This window comes from Triticum aestivum, chromosome 5D, assembly GCF_018294505.1.
Source record: "Triticum aestivum cultivar Chinese Spring chromosome 5D, IWGSC CS RefSeq v2.1, whole genome shotgun sequence".
Taxonomy (NCBI): domain Eukaryota; kingdom Viridiplantae; phylum Streptophyta; class Magnoliopsida; order Poales; family Poaceae; genus Triticum; species Triticum aestivum.
In genome coordinates, this window is record NC_057808.1 from 524,351,902 (window position 1) to 524,366,864 (window position 14,963).

General features: G+C 47.2%; 1 pseudogene; it reads right to left on the reverse strand.

Annotated features, from left to right (window-relative positions):
• Positions 1-6,893: 6,893 nt before the first annotated feature.
• Positions 6,894-7,693, reverse strand: LOC123121095 (protein trichome birefringence-like 34; annotated as a pseudogene).
• Positions 7,694-14,963: the final 7,270 nt, after the last annotated feature.

Genomic DNA, 14,963 nt, shown 5'->3' on the forward strand with positions numbered 1-14,963 from the left:
TGACGAGCATGCACACGGCGCAGGTGACTTTCATTTGGATGGTGGTGGTGGACTGGTGGTGCATGGGGGGTCGAGGTGAAAGGATCCCTGCCGCCTCTGCGCGCCTGCATGCATGCGTAAATTTTCGTGCGTACTGCGAGTAAAGGCATGGCTGCAGAGCCGGCCGGCCAGGTAGCCCCTACGTAGTACTGCGGCTGCGCAGAAAGAAAGCTCGACCTAACCTACCCAGGCTACCTACATGGAGCCTGGACGCGTGCGTGCGTGCGTGGTGGATACTTTTTCACTCGCCGGCGTCTTCCTTCGCCTCCGACTCGCCGTAGCAGCCTACCTAGGCTGGGAGCTATAGTAGTATAGCGACGTAGGCTCGTAATGAGATGGTGATTGCACTGCATGCATGGGCGCCGCTGCCATCTGGGATCTCGCGTCCGTATATTTTTTTCTATATTGCTATACTACGTGTAGCGGTGATGCACGGGTAGGAGTATATTTCAAAATTTTGGGGTCGGGATTTTGGAAAACCAGCGAGAATTGACAAAATTTGCCCCCGCATTAGAAGTCCATTCAGAAATGAAACTTTGACTACATCTAACACTTTTGTTCAAACATTAGCTCAGTCTTTTTGGTGCTGAGCTTGGCAATGTAATGCTCTAGGCCCTTCCCCGGCATCGGCACGTAGTACGCCCTGCTCTTGTGCCGCAACTAGCTCTGGGCTCTGGGCTCTGGCCATTGCCAACTCTGATCCACCGATGCTTCCCGGAGCAGCAAAAGCTCGACAGGTTTCGCTGATTCCTAGGGCGCCCGCGCGGGCCTGGGCATCGATCGATCCCTTGCATGTTTCCGGTGTGCGCATCTCGCACAAACTAAACTAATCTAACGAGCACGCACGTACTTCCCGCTAAAAGTTAACGAGGTATTCTGGGCTGCAAGCAACGGGTGGATTGCCTTGCAATTCTTGTTAAGCCTCCTCGAGCTCTGACGCCGATGCCTTCCTCGATAACAAAGCAAGATTGACCACATCCCCGTACGTACAGCTGATGGGAATTTGAATAATTTAGTCCACTGTTCAGGAGATCGATCTGCATGAGACTAAAGTTACTGGGAGTGTCAGACTAAAAACAGCTGGTGAAAGTTCAGCAATTTTTTTGAAGGGAGGGGAAGTTCAGCATTTGTCGGTGGTTGTTTGGATGCGTGGTGCCTAGTGGTATGCCCTGGCCCGTTTGTTTATGTGGAGGCCCATTTCAGAATGGGTTGTTTCCGTCAGTGGTTAGTCCAATCCTACCGACATGCTCTGACTTTATTCAAGTTGATCCATGTCACTGCCACGGAGTTAAGAGCACACAGTATGTTCGACAACATTTAAATTTTGCTCAGTATCTGTTCCAGCGGGAAACATGACCGTTTGAGTGGCTTGTTACCGCTGATACTGAAAACGTTTATTGCTTGCCACACTCAAATGTCCAGTTGGATAAAATTAACCTCGACATCATGACAAGAGATTATATACAGGTAACTGAGACGCGCTCGCGCTGCCCCCAGGGGGGCGGCTCGGGCGAACCCTAGCCGCCGCCGCCCCCAACCCACCCCGACCCACCCTCCCCCGCCGCCGCTGGAGGAAGCCAGCGAGCAAAGCTCGTCCGGCAAACAGCGGTGGCGGGCTCGCCCTTCATCCTGGGGGCGGACTCGGGCTGCGCGCGACGGCGACCCTGGACGTCAAGCGTGGCGGCGGGGATAGGAAGCTGGAGCGGCGGCTCCAGGGCTTTTCGGCGGGGCTGCGCCTCCATGGCTGCCGGGGCAGCTTGGTGGTCAGCCATGGCACGCGGTGGCGGCGGATCTGGGCGCCCCCTGCCCAAATTCGTCCTGCTGTGGGTGGTGGCGGCCCGTGGTGTCGCCGGCGCTTGGCTGCGCGGCCGGGGTGGTTCTCCACTCCGGCGAGTGGAGGTGGTCGTCGGCGTGGCGGGTGCGTCGGATCTGGGTGTGCCCAGATTTGTGGCTGGCGTTGTCGGGGTCGGCTTGTTCGGCTGCCGGTGCGCGTGGGCGGTGGGTTCTAGTGCCAGATCTTGCCGCAGTCATCCGGCCCTGATCAGTGGGCTTCTCTCCTGTGTGCTCCTGACGGTGCCGGCGTGGTTGCCGGGACCCTGGCCGCGGATGAAGCTGGTGGAGGAGATCCAGATAGGGGGAAACCCCTTGGTCGGCCCCGGTCGGCCGCGCCGCCGACGACGCTCAAGGGCGCCTTTTTTCTTTTGGAGACGTCGGTCTATGTCTGCTCCTTCATTTCCCCCCTCTCTGCCTCTCGGGTGAAAACCCTAACTCCGGTGGGCGGCGGCGGCGTCCTTGACGCCGTGACCTTCCTGAAATCGTCGCCTTGAGGGCTGAGTGGTGGTGGGCATTGTGTGGGTCCTTGACGGTTGCTGGTGATGGGCACTGCTCCGGGGGAAACCCTAGGATCTGGTGTTCCAGATCGAACGATGGCGGCACTGCGGTGTCGTTTCTCTCTTGGGAGCATCGTTTACGGAGCAGCGCTGGAAGTCAGAGGCAGGAGGTGGAGCGGCTTCGTCTTGCACGGAGCTTCGGTGGAGATGTCAAGTCATGCCTGACCGACAGGTGCTACGCTTTGTCATGCCTGGTCGGCATGTGCTACGCACGACAGATCTTCCAAGGACTTCAAGCTGTGTCGGCTGGTGGTACTTGGCAGCATGGCGCTGAGGTGTATCAGTGGCGACCGCGACGTGCTCAGCTATTTGCGCGCAGGGAGGAGGTGCCGTTGGGCGCCGTGGTGGCGTCGACAATAGCTAGACCGAGCAAGGTTGATGCATCAGTACAGTTCTGAAGATGGAGCGGTGGAAGTTGGCGGCGGCGGCCTCTAAGAGCACGTCGGACCAGTGTGTGCCCCAGACCCGGCAAGTGGCTAGGTTGGGGTCTCAGGTCTTAGATGTTAGGCTTGGCTGCGATGTCTGTTTGGTATTAGGCCCAGGCTATCTGTGCCCCTTCATCAACTGGATAGGTGTAGCGACAGTTTGTTGCTTAGACTGCGGCTTTAGTCTTACTGTTGTATGACTTTGGTCTTGTGAGAATAATTAATGAAGTGGCCGTATGCATCGCCCAGATGCAGAGGCCGGGGGTCATCCTCCTTTTCTAAAAGAAATCATGACAACAAAAGGAAAGCATGAATGCTCCATCTCCTTTCACTTATATAGGGTCTAATACGTTTTTCAAGGTTACCTTTGACCACGGGTTAGCACAATGATATATGACATGCATGTTACACAAAGCATATCATCGAAATCGTATGTGAAAGAAGTTTCTAATGACATAATTTTTATATCATACATTTCATATACTAATAATTTTATCATTGGTCAAAGGCTACCTCCAAAGGCCCTATATATATGGAAGGAGGGAGTACAAATGGTTGTCTCACATGGGCATTGGGGAATACACCTCAATCCGACCCTCCACAAGTAGCACACTTGTAGTTGGAGCCATATCATCACGTGTGGAGGCACATCGCACAATAATATGCAACCAAGGACCTTCATGGCAAATAGTTCGAGAGACTATTCCGCCGTGATATGCATTATCTTCACAAGTAAATATGCAACCTCCTTGTACACCCCCAATCAAATTCCGGCGTGATATGCATTACCTTCATTTAGGAACAAGGTCCCGACCCAACACCATACCTTCCTTCTAGTTAAAGAATGTCAACATTGTTACTCAAAAATACCGCTTGCTCATACAATGAACATCAACAATTCTCGCCATATAAAAAACATGGGCAAGAAGTGTAATGCATCAATGACAATTATGCTACTTAATATTTAAAGCACACCACAATAAATATCTAAAATAGACCATGGCATTATACCCCTTCTTCCCTCTAACACATACCCTAAACCTAACCCTAGATCTTCCTACGAAACACAAATATATGGCCAACTCTAAGAATTCCTACGCATCGCAAACACTAGAGTAATCTAGGTTTCACCATTTGAACAATGCATTTGGGATAAATCACCAAAGTTAGGGTTTGCCCAAAAATAAACAATGCCACAAACTAAAGCCTATCCTAGCCAATCAAAGACTTCACTCTATTGTGTGAGTTTGTGTGTATAGAATCAACCCATGCCTTGACGGGAGAATACCTGATAGACGCGACTTGTGTGCACCATACAATAAAAACTAGAAACCATATATGACATAGATAGCAGTGATACATTTGTTTTAAGGGATGCCACTCGTATTTAATATGTCAAGAAATTATCAATAAAAATTATAACATGGATCAAGAAAACAGCATAGACAAGTTCGACAGTGAATAGTACCTAATATAAATGGGGCTTTAAAGTCGGTCCTATATATTGATAACAAATTTACCGTTTTTGTCTTTTGACCTATATATTTCAAATTTGGACTGGACTAGAAATTTTTGGCACCATACACTTAAATTGTGTCCATGTGCTAATTCATGTTAAATGTTTAAACTTTTATAAACCCAACCGAAGCTAGGTGCATCTTTCCTTTTTTTTTTGAGAGATAAAGATGCATCTTTCCTGGGTCATGAAAATTTAAAGGTCACACATTCTAATGAGGGGAGGGCGTCTAGGTCTTGCTTGCCTCACGCGAGACCGAAGACCGGCCCGGCTCAAGTGCCAACATAGTGGGCCATGCCCAGCACGGTGTCACCACAAAGTGTCTGCCTGTCTACGGTATGTTGAAGATTATTTTTCTATCTCTTTTTCCTTTTTCGTCTTGTTCATATTTCTAAAACTTCTAATATATATATTTCGTAAACTAAGTTACACCATTTTAAAAAAAAAATTATCGCACATTAAGAATTGTGCATGTAATGTAAAAAGTTGTTCGCAAAGTTTGTAAAAACAAATGTTCATCATATTTCAAAGATAAAATTCATGCGTTCAAAAATTGCTCATGACATATATTTTGTATTGCAAGTTTTTTATAAAAAATGTGCTATTCAAAAAAGGTTCATGACTTTCAATAATGTTCGACATGTATTTTAGAAAATATTCATCATGTATTAGAAAAATGTTCATCACGAGTTCAAAAATGTGCACCGCGCATTTAAAAATGTTCATCTCATAATAAAAAAATGTTCATCATGACTTACAAATTTCCATCCCGTATTTAAAAAATGATAATTGCATTATAATAAATTGTTTACACATTTAGAAAATATTCATGGAATGTAATTTTTTTGTCTTCACATGTTTTTAAAAATGTTTAAGACATTCAAAAAAGTAAAAAAAATTCAACATGTATTTATTTTAAATATTCGTTGCGTATTAAAAAATCACCGCGAGTTAACTTTTTTCACTATGTACTAAAAATTGTTCACCATGAATTTAGAAGATGTTTATGTTGCATTTAAAATGTTCATATTGTACTATAAAAAATGCTCAATATACTTTAAGAAATATTTTACCATGTGTTTAGAAAACAAAGTTTGATTTCTATTTAAAAAATGATCAACTAGTGTTTAAATAATGTTCAGCTTGTATATAAAATGTTCATAATGCATATAAAATATGTTTGATGTGCATTTGAAAAATATTGAACATATTTTCATAAAAATATCCAGCATGTATTTATAAAAGGTTCAAGATGTATCTGGAAAATATTTAACCTATATACGTAATATGTTCAACGTGATTTTTTTTGAATAAAGTCAAAATGTATTTTCGAAATGAATAAATTGAAAAATAAAAATTAATGGAAATCTGACAAATTGAACAAAACTGAAAGAAAACTAGACGAAAAAACAAAACGAAAAACAATGAAAACCAGTAGGAAAACATAAAAAAAAGAATAGACAACAAAACCCTGTATAAAAAACTGAAGAAAAAAGGAACATAAAAAACCAAAAGTAAACCAAGGTGAATCGATAGACCGGTTCATAGAACTAACCTTCTAAGGTCAGGTGATTGGGCGGTCCACTAACGGAAACCCCTTGAGGTGAGATTCTATCTTCAATCACGCAGTAGGCAAGATAAAGCTTTTGCTGGATATCAGTGCCGTGCATTTGATACAACAGTGCCCAGCCTAACCTCTTCTTGCGCTGTGTTCAATAGTTCAACAACAAACAAAATACAGTCCTTAGCCCCAAAAGAATAAATAAAAATATATACTCCAGCCTATGGCCAAAATTACCGTTTTGACCTTTAATCACGTTTGAAATTTTTTCAAGATTTGACCCTGGTAGACGAGCTACCCGCAAAGTGAATTGCGGTAGCCCTCAGCCCACGTTGGTCCATGACTGTTGAGCACAATGACATCGCAGAAGTCTACCGACGACGACGGTAGGCTTCTGCATGCTACCTTCAAGAGCGTTAACGGTAAAGTCTCAAAGCTACCTCCAACAACATCGTAGAGGTAGAATTGTGCCACGTAGAACGGTCAGCAGGCATGGTCCGGGCTCTACCGCCGTTGACCTAGTCGGTAGCCCATATCCTACGACTGTCGTACCCGCAAAAAACAACCCTACCACTGCCGTGTTTGGTGGTAGACCATTTCTCAACAAAAAAAAGAGCATAATTAGTTTCCTACCAACATTTGGCATTGCCAATATTTGGCAAGCCAACATTTCGCAAAATCAAAAGTTGCCAATATTTGACAATTTTTTGTGAGATTGGCAAGCAACCAATCTCTAACCAATATTTGGCAGTTGCCAAAATTTGGCATGCCAACTTTTGGCATCAAACCAATTATGCTCAAAGTATGGTGGTAGACCTGAAGGTCAAATCGTGAAAAAGTTTTAAAGCGGAGTAATTTCATGATTAACTTCTTTAATAAGGTCAAAAGTCAAAACGGTGACATTTTGCCCGGCTCTGTCACTCCCGTGACATAGTGTGCAACCCCTTTGTAACGTCATTTTGTCATGAGACGATGTGCGCGTAGAGGAGCTGGTTCCAGACGTCGTTCACGCCGGGGAGGCACCAGTGGATGCAGTCCGCGTAGCTGCTCGGGTCCCTCGCCTGCGCGTCCGTGATGGGTCCCACTGCCGCCGGTGCACCGACGGGTGCGCGTCCTTGCGCCACTCCGACATCCCCGTCACGTTCACCAGCCGCACCGCCACGCCCCGCACGACCAGCCGCCGCGCCTGCTCCTCTACCGCACGCGCGAACGCCGGGTCCACGACGTCACGCTGGCAGCGCCCCCCCTCCTCGGCCGCAGCGATCGGCTCCGTCTCGTTGTAGCACCCGTGGCTGGCGCCGCCGCCGGCGTCGTCGGCCCGCTCGTCGGAGGGGAGGTGAGTCGGGGACATGGTCATGAAGAGGAGGCGGGTGCGTGCGCGGTCGACCTGGAACTCGAGCCAGTCGGCCCATGTCGCGAGCGACAGCTCGAAAGCGCGCACGCCGTCGACCGCCTTGGTCACCCCGTAGTATTCGTCCACTTTCGCCGCCGGTGTATCGAACGACCCCCACCTGCAACGCATCCACGCACGCATCAGTATGAGCGAAGGTCAAACCAAGTCAGCGGCAACTCAACGGGTTCAATGATCAGTCCGTACTAACCGGACTTTGATGGAGGGGCGGCGCCACCCTCCGGTATGCACAACATGTATGAGTATGGCACGAACGTACCTAGGGAGGTCGCAGCCGTGCGGCTGCCACCGCCAGTGCGGGTACCGGAGGTCCGTCCTGCCGTACTTCCCGCACGACAAGTTCTCCGACATGAACGGGCACGCGCTCTCCTTGTACAGAGATTACGCCTCCACGTCGTACACCCACCGGCCGGAGGACATGTCGCACGCGTCCACACACCGACCACCACCGGCGGCAGCAGCGGTGGGTGGCGGAGACATGCTCGGCGGCTCGGTGGGGGTGATGCCGCTGCTCCTGGCCGTCGCCGTGACCGAGACAGTGGCCTCCGGCGAACGCACCCCCGGCGGTTCAGCAGCCTCGACGCTGTCCTTGGTCGTGGTCCAGACGGCGGCTACGACGAACAGCACGAGCACCAGCAGCACGAACGAACGGAAGCATTGGCTCCGGAGGCTGACGTTGACGGTGACGACGCCCCACGCCGGCATGGTCGGCTTCTTGGCCAGCCGCTGCAGGCACGCCTCCTCGGGGTCGCCCACGGTGCTCTGGCACTTGCGCGGCCTATCGCGTTAGCCAGCATGCATGCAGGGCAGCACGATCAAATAGTTAGGTTGCATGCGGCGACAGGCGAAGTTGTTCAGTCAATGCGATATGCTGCAGCAGGTGCAGTCGCTTGTTGTAAAAGGATGTCTTATAGGTGAGAGTTGGGCGACTACTCAGCGTCGGTGCGCCGGCCGTTTCGGCCGGACGCATGCCAGCCGCTGGATTACTTCATGGGTGGCTGTTAGATTAGAAACCCCACGGCCCCACGTCATCTTTTCCATCCCTCGCTTCTTCTCAGATCGGATCGAGAGAGATGGAAAACAGCTTTGACCCGCTGTAGACAAACTGCCTCCCTGCAGGGCCGCAGGCTGCCTCATCAGTGGCGACACGCCGTCTCGCCATGGCCTTCGACGCATCACTGGCGCCTTCTCGACCGTCGCCGTCGTCGACCACGCTCACCGTCTCGCCATCCGTTTGTGATCTACACATCAAACCACGCCACCTCTCCCCTGGATGCAGCTCCCATGTAGCAAATAAACATGTCGATGGGAGCTTTTCTGCTTGCCGGTTGAAACAAAATAAAGTCTCCGGCATTGCCGCCACAGAAATTGCTCTAGTCGAGGCAGCAAAAACAGATGCTATTTCCAGCTCAAGGCTTCACGGGTTGTAGCAAAATAATCTGCCGATTCCAGCTATGGCGTCGAGAGGTGGCAACAAACATGCTCTGTTGGTTGTAGCAAAATCTCTCACCGATAGTAGCAAAAACTAAGGACGGTTGCAACAAAAAACCCACCGCGGTAGTAGGTCGCAGCTTCGCCGTGACGGATGTAGCAAATCCATTGCCGTTAGTAGCAAAATTCATGGATGGTTGTAGCTTCTGGCTCAGCTGGTTGCAGCTCCCAGGGATCGATGTTCACTCGTCGGAGTGGAGGTAGATGGATGGAGGGAGTGGATTCAATGGCGGTGATGCAGGGGCGCGCGGGAGGAGCACGAGCGAGCAGTGCGCGGCCGGTAGCATGCAGCTTCTGGCCTTCTGCTATTCCATGGCGTGAAAGTTCAGGGACAGAAAGAGAGAGAGAGAAGACGGAGGTTGCGGGGGAAAGGGACGTGGGGTGGGGCCACCAGGAAACGTGCTTCCGCAGAATCGGGAGCGATCGAACGAAACGATCGACCGGCGCGCCGGGGCTAAACGTTTCCCGTGAGAGTTGTTGCCACCAATATTTGACCTGTTTTTTCCCGAAAAAAAAATATTTGACCTGTTTTGGGTGCACGAAACTTGGTCTAGCGACAGTCTCACTCTCAACCGCTTGATCATAGTGTGTTACAAACCATTCGTGCACATACAACCACAGTCTGAAGATAGGGAGAGGTGAGCAAGTAGACAAAATTGTTGTTTGAGGTAATATTCTAGTAGTACTTTGTAAAATCAGAAATAATTCCTTTGTAAGATCAGGTACAAGAAATTTTGGAGAATCATATATGGAGCAGATAACCAGCGATAAAACCATACGGTGAGAGTCCAACAAATTTAGTCTAACCCTCTCCAGTTCCAGAATATATAAGGTGCATAAGTTTTCGTGCAATTCAAATTTATATATGTTTAACCAACATTATATATAGAATACGGCCATTCCGAAGTCCCGGAGTTCCTGGGTTCACTTGCATCAACCGAAATCTAATTTGCAGGACGGTGGCCATTCCCCCGTAAGATTCTGCACAGCTCAAGGTGGATTGCCTCCCCGCCGCTTCGATGTGCTATAGATCCCTTCCCCACGCTAATGAGGCGACCACGTTCATGCAGGAATCAGGCGCTCCATCGCAGTTTTCGCCGGGATTCCCTTGCAGCTCCGGTCTTCACCATCGGAGAAATCCTCTGCTTCGGTGTGGAGGAGGTGACTCGAGACAGGGCGGTTAGACACCCCATGCCTAGCAAGCGTGACACTGGTGCATGTCTGAGGTGGCACGAGGGCCACCTGATAGGGACAGTGAGGACGTTGCTCTGCGTGCGCATTATGGGAAGTTGTGGGATGATGGACACGGCACATCAACTACTCATAATTGAAACTGGCCTTTCAAACGTTACAAGTTACTGTACAACTCAGCTCAGTTTAGCCCACAGAAAGAACCAGTTGACCATAGCAAAAGCCACACCCAGACCACCAAAACCTAACTAACATCTTACTACCACATGATGAGCCATCTCCTTCGATCGGCCGATGAGAGGTAGTCATCCCCTTGCGGCATCCAACTACAAACTACCAGGCTTTACGTTGAAGTACTGAATAAAGTCTATACAGATACCATGCTAACATCAAGACCATGAGCTGATGAACTTTCAACAAATGGGAGTCAATGAAAAGGGATTTTGACCGTATCTTCCTTCTCCTTGTCCATCATGTATAGCCGCATCTCAATATCCTTTATCCGACGTTACTGGCCATGTTTCTTCTTGCAAGGCTCTTACACTTCTTTGAACTACATACGCCACGGCGCGGTGATACCGAAAAACAAAATATCAGATCTTTCCCTACAAGCCACCACAGTCCATTGATTAAAATTAAGAATGCAGTCAATTAGAACTTAACTATGAAAAAGGGAATACAATAACAAGTTCAAAAGTGCTGGCAACTTTCTCATATGATAATGTTTGTGTCAAGGCGTGTCTTATCTTAGATAGTTGTATATCTGTGCCAGAATATTTTGCCAGGAAATGATTATGCTGCCATCTTCACCACATTCATACCCTACCCAACAAGAATCCAACAAAAACGTCATTTGTACACGCAAAACCATCTAATAAATGCAGAAATCGAGATGACGGTTTTGGACTATAGTACTTAAAACTCTAGCCACGATTCTGGCCAACTGTTGTCCCCAGCTCAGATCACAAAACACATTCGTTAGAAATCAGAGATGGTGTGTGCACATACCAGCTGGGGCCTTGATTGCCCTTCCACTGTTGCCATACAAGCACATCATCCTCTGAAAATAAGAGAAGTAGAGTGTAAACTTGTTTTACTCAAGCAAACTGAAAATTATACCATGTTTAGTAGGAGACGCATGAATTTGGCGCACACCGCTTAACTTGTAAACATGGAAACGGGCTTAAGAAAAAAAATCTAGATGGAGAAGTCGAGACACCTACCCTACTTCCAGAGCTGCCGCGTCCTCCGCCGCTGAAGAAGCTACTCCCTCTGTTACATAATATAAAAGCATTTTTCACACTAGTGTAGCGTAAAAAACGCTTTTATATTATGGGACGAAGGGAGTAGAAGTGAGCGCCGGCAGTCGGAGCACACTGGTTGCATTGTTGCATCCAGTGCTGCCGCGAGCGATGCTGGTGAAGAAACGAGAGGCCGGCGCCGTCCGCCGGAGGGCTATTCCAATCGCAGATCGCGGCATCACCATGGCCGCGCTTGTCTCATTGAGGACGGCGGACGTGGAGGTGACGTCGAACGGGTAGCGAACTCGTGATGGCCTCTGTTCTCGCTGGGTTTTTTCCTTCTCTTTTTTCTGGTGACTACGGGTCTCATATATGGGCCTGTGTTTGTCGACGGAAACGGATGTATATTTCCGAGTTGTTGGGGTTGGGTGAGAGCGAAATCACTAGTTGAGGAGTACTCGTTGCAAAGATCACTCAAACTCTCTAGGTTGCGACAAGTGGTGCACATGCAGCGCGCCACTTGTCGTAAACAGGGAGTTTTCTATTTTTTTCGTAGATCGGTTTATTCAAAACGTTTTATCTCTTAAACCGTGCGTCCAAATCTCAAACCGCTTTCACCGTTGGATTCCTCGCGTTGAGATCTTCAAAACTAGATCCAATGTTGATAGGTTTTGACGAATTTTTTTTCACGAAAAAATTGGTCAAAAAAAAACCGGACAAAAAAACCGAACCGGGAGCACGGTTTTTTCCATCTCACGAAATTACAACTGTGCCTCTCGCGGAACCAAAACCGTGACTCTCGCGGAAGAAAAAAGAGAAGAGAAAATGTGTTTTTTCCCGTTTCCGAGGAGGCACGGCCGTGACTCTCGCGAAAGCACACCCGTGCCTCTCGCGAAAACTAAACGTGACTCTCGCGAAAGAAAAAAAATGCGTTTTTTCCGTTTCCAAGAGGCACGGCCGTGACTCTCGCGAAAGCACAACCGTGCCTCTCGCGGAAGCAAAACCGTGACTCTCGCGAAAGGAAAGAAAAACAGAAAACGCGTTTTTTCCCTTTCCGAGAGGCACGGCCGTGACTCTCGCAAAAGCACACCCGTGCCTCTCACGGAAGCAAAACCGTGACTCTCGCGAAAGGAAAAAACAGAAAGCACATTTTTTTCCGTTTCCGAGAGGCACGGCCGTGACTCACGAAAGCAAAACCGTGCCTATCGCGGAAGCAAAACCGTGACTCTCGCGAAAAGAAAAAAAAAATAAAAAACGCTTTTTTGGTTTCTGAGAGGCACGGCCGTGACTCTCGCGAAAGCAAAACCGTGACTCTCGCGAAAGAAAAAAAAGAAATCGCGTTTTTCCACGCTAATTTTTTTTGTCAAAAAACTAAGGAAGACCGGTGAAAAATCAAAATGTCGAAAAAACCCGGAAAAAAACCATTTAAATAGCCGAAAACGCGTGCTCAAAAAAATCCAGAAGGAGCGTCCAGAGCGCGACACGTGGCGAATGACTGAGAGCGCGTCAAGTGACGCTGATCGTTGCGAGGCTTCCGAAAAAGCGCTCGTTAGCTACTGGCTCCCGCGTGAGAGGTTGTTGAATCGTAAACCATTGGCCGGCCCGTTTAGTTGGGTTGGGAATTCGTGAGTTTTCTGGGCTCACTATGCATCCATTGCCGAGCGAACGGGACAACGTTTTTCTTCTTTCTTTTACTTCGTGATGATGATTCACTTTTGAAATGCTTTTAGAGTGGAATACACTATACTGGTCCATGAATTTGATGCATTAGCAAAAAAATTTGATTTTTTGAACTTACACACGTACAACTATATGTCGCCCAACTAACGAAATCTATTAAAAAACTAAGCTCTCTAAAATTTGAGCCTCCTGGTGTGTCGAGGAACGAGTGTGTCTGCGGGTGGGGGCGGGGAGGGGGGGGGGGTTTCTATTTTAATTTTTACATTTTAATTCGTGAATATATAGTTAGATAATAAAAAATAAAATTTATGAATTTTCTTATAATTCACGAATATTTGTTTTGAATTCATTATTCAAAAGTTGACAAGCATTATTGAGGTCTGTTAACCTATAAAATTTGCTAATATTTTCCTGTTCGTGAATGTTTTACAAATTCATTATTTAAAAAAATCATGTCTTTTAAATTGCGTGCTAAAGTGCTTAAGGTTGTCCAAGGAAATGATAATACACAATTCTTTCATATGATCGCGAATGGTAAACATAGGAAGAAGGAAATAATACAGTTTGAACAGGACGAAGGGACAATTGTGAGTCATGAGAATCTGAAAGCTTATATCTCTAATTAGTATAAACAACTTTTTGCGCCTCCAGAAGCAAGCACGGTGTCCCTTAATGAATCTGTTATTGGAGATATCCCTCAGCTTTGGGCAGAGGAGAATGATATTCTATCTGCACCGTTTACTGAGAAAGAGGTTCTGGATGTAATCTCATAAATGAAACCGAATAAAGCATCGGGACCAGATGGGTTTCCAGCTGAATTCTATAGGAAATATTGGCATATTATTAAGGATGATCTTATGCCTATGTTTCATGATTTTTTTAACGATCATTTGGAGCTGTTCCATCTCAATTTTGGCATGATTATGCTGTTGCCAAAGAAAGAAGAGGCAGTTCGGATTGAGCAATTCAGGCCAATATGTCTTCTTCATGTGAGTTTCAAAATATTCAAGAAAGTTGGCACCAATAGATTGACACAGATTGCTCACTCGGTGGTACAACTGAGCCAGACAGCTTTCATGCCAGAGAGACACATACTTGAAGGGGTGGTCGTCCTGCATGAAACGCTGCATGAAATTCATTCGAAGAAGCTAGATGGGGTTATCTTCAAAGTGGATTTTGAGAAGGCATATGATAAAGTTAAATGGCCTTTTCTTCAGCAGGCAATCGCATGAAAGGATTTAGTGAGGCTTGCCGGAACCAAGTGAGTTCTCAAGTCCAGAAGGGTAGTGTCGGAATCAAGGTTAACGATGATATCGGTCACTACTTTCAGACGCGCAAGGGATTGAGACAAGGGGATTCCATGTCTCCTCTCCTATTTAATATAGTGGCCGATATGTTGACCATTCTTATTGGCAGGGCCAAGCAAAACGGTCAAGTGGAGGGGCTAGTCCCTCATCTGGTCGATGGGGGAGTCTCCATTCTACAGTACGCTGACGGAACATGACATTGCAAAAGCACGAAATATGAAACTCATATTATGTCTTTCGAACAATTGGCTGGATTAAAAATAAATTTTCACAAGAGCAGGTTGTTCTGCTTTGGTAAGGCCAAAGAAGAGCAAGACACATATAGACAATGTTTGGGTGTGAATTATGTTCTTTGCCATTCAGTTATTTGGGAATACCGATTCACCACCGTAAGTTATCTAATAAAGAATGGAAGTGCATCGAAGATCGAATTGAAAAAAAAGCCTAGTTGCTCGAAGAGCAAGATCATGTCGTATGGAGGTCGGCTAGTGCTGATTAACTTGGTACTTACTAGTATGCTGATGTTCCTGCTATCTTCTTCGAGATACCGAAAGGGGTGCCGAAGAGATTTGATTTCTTTAGATCTCGATTCTTCTAGTAGTCAGATGAGGCCAAGAGGAAATACCGTCTCGCACGATGGGATATTCTTTGCTGACCCAAGGACCAGGGGGTCTCGGTATTGAGAACATGAAAATTAAGAATAAATGTCTT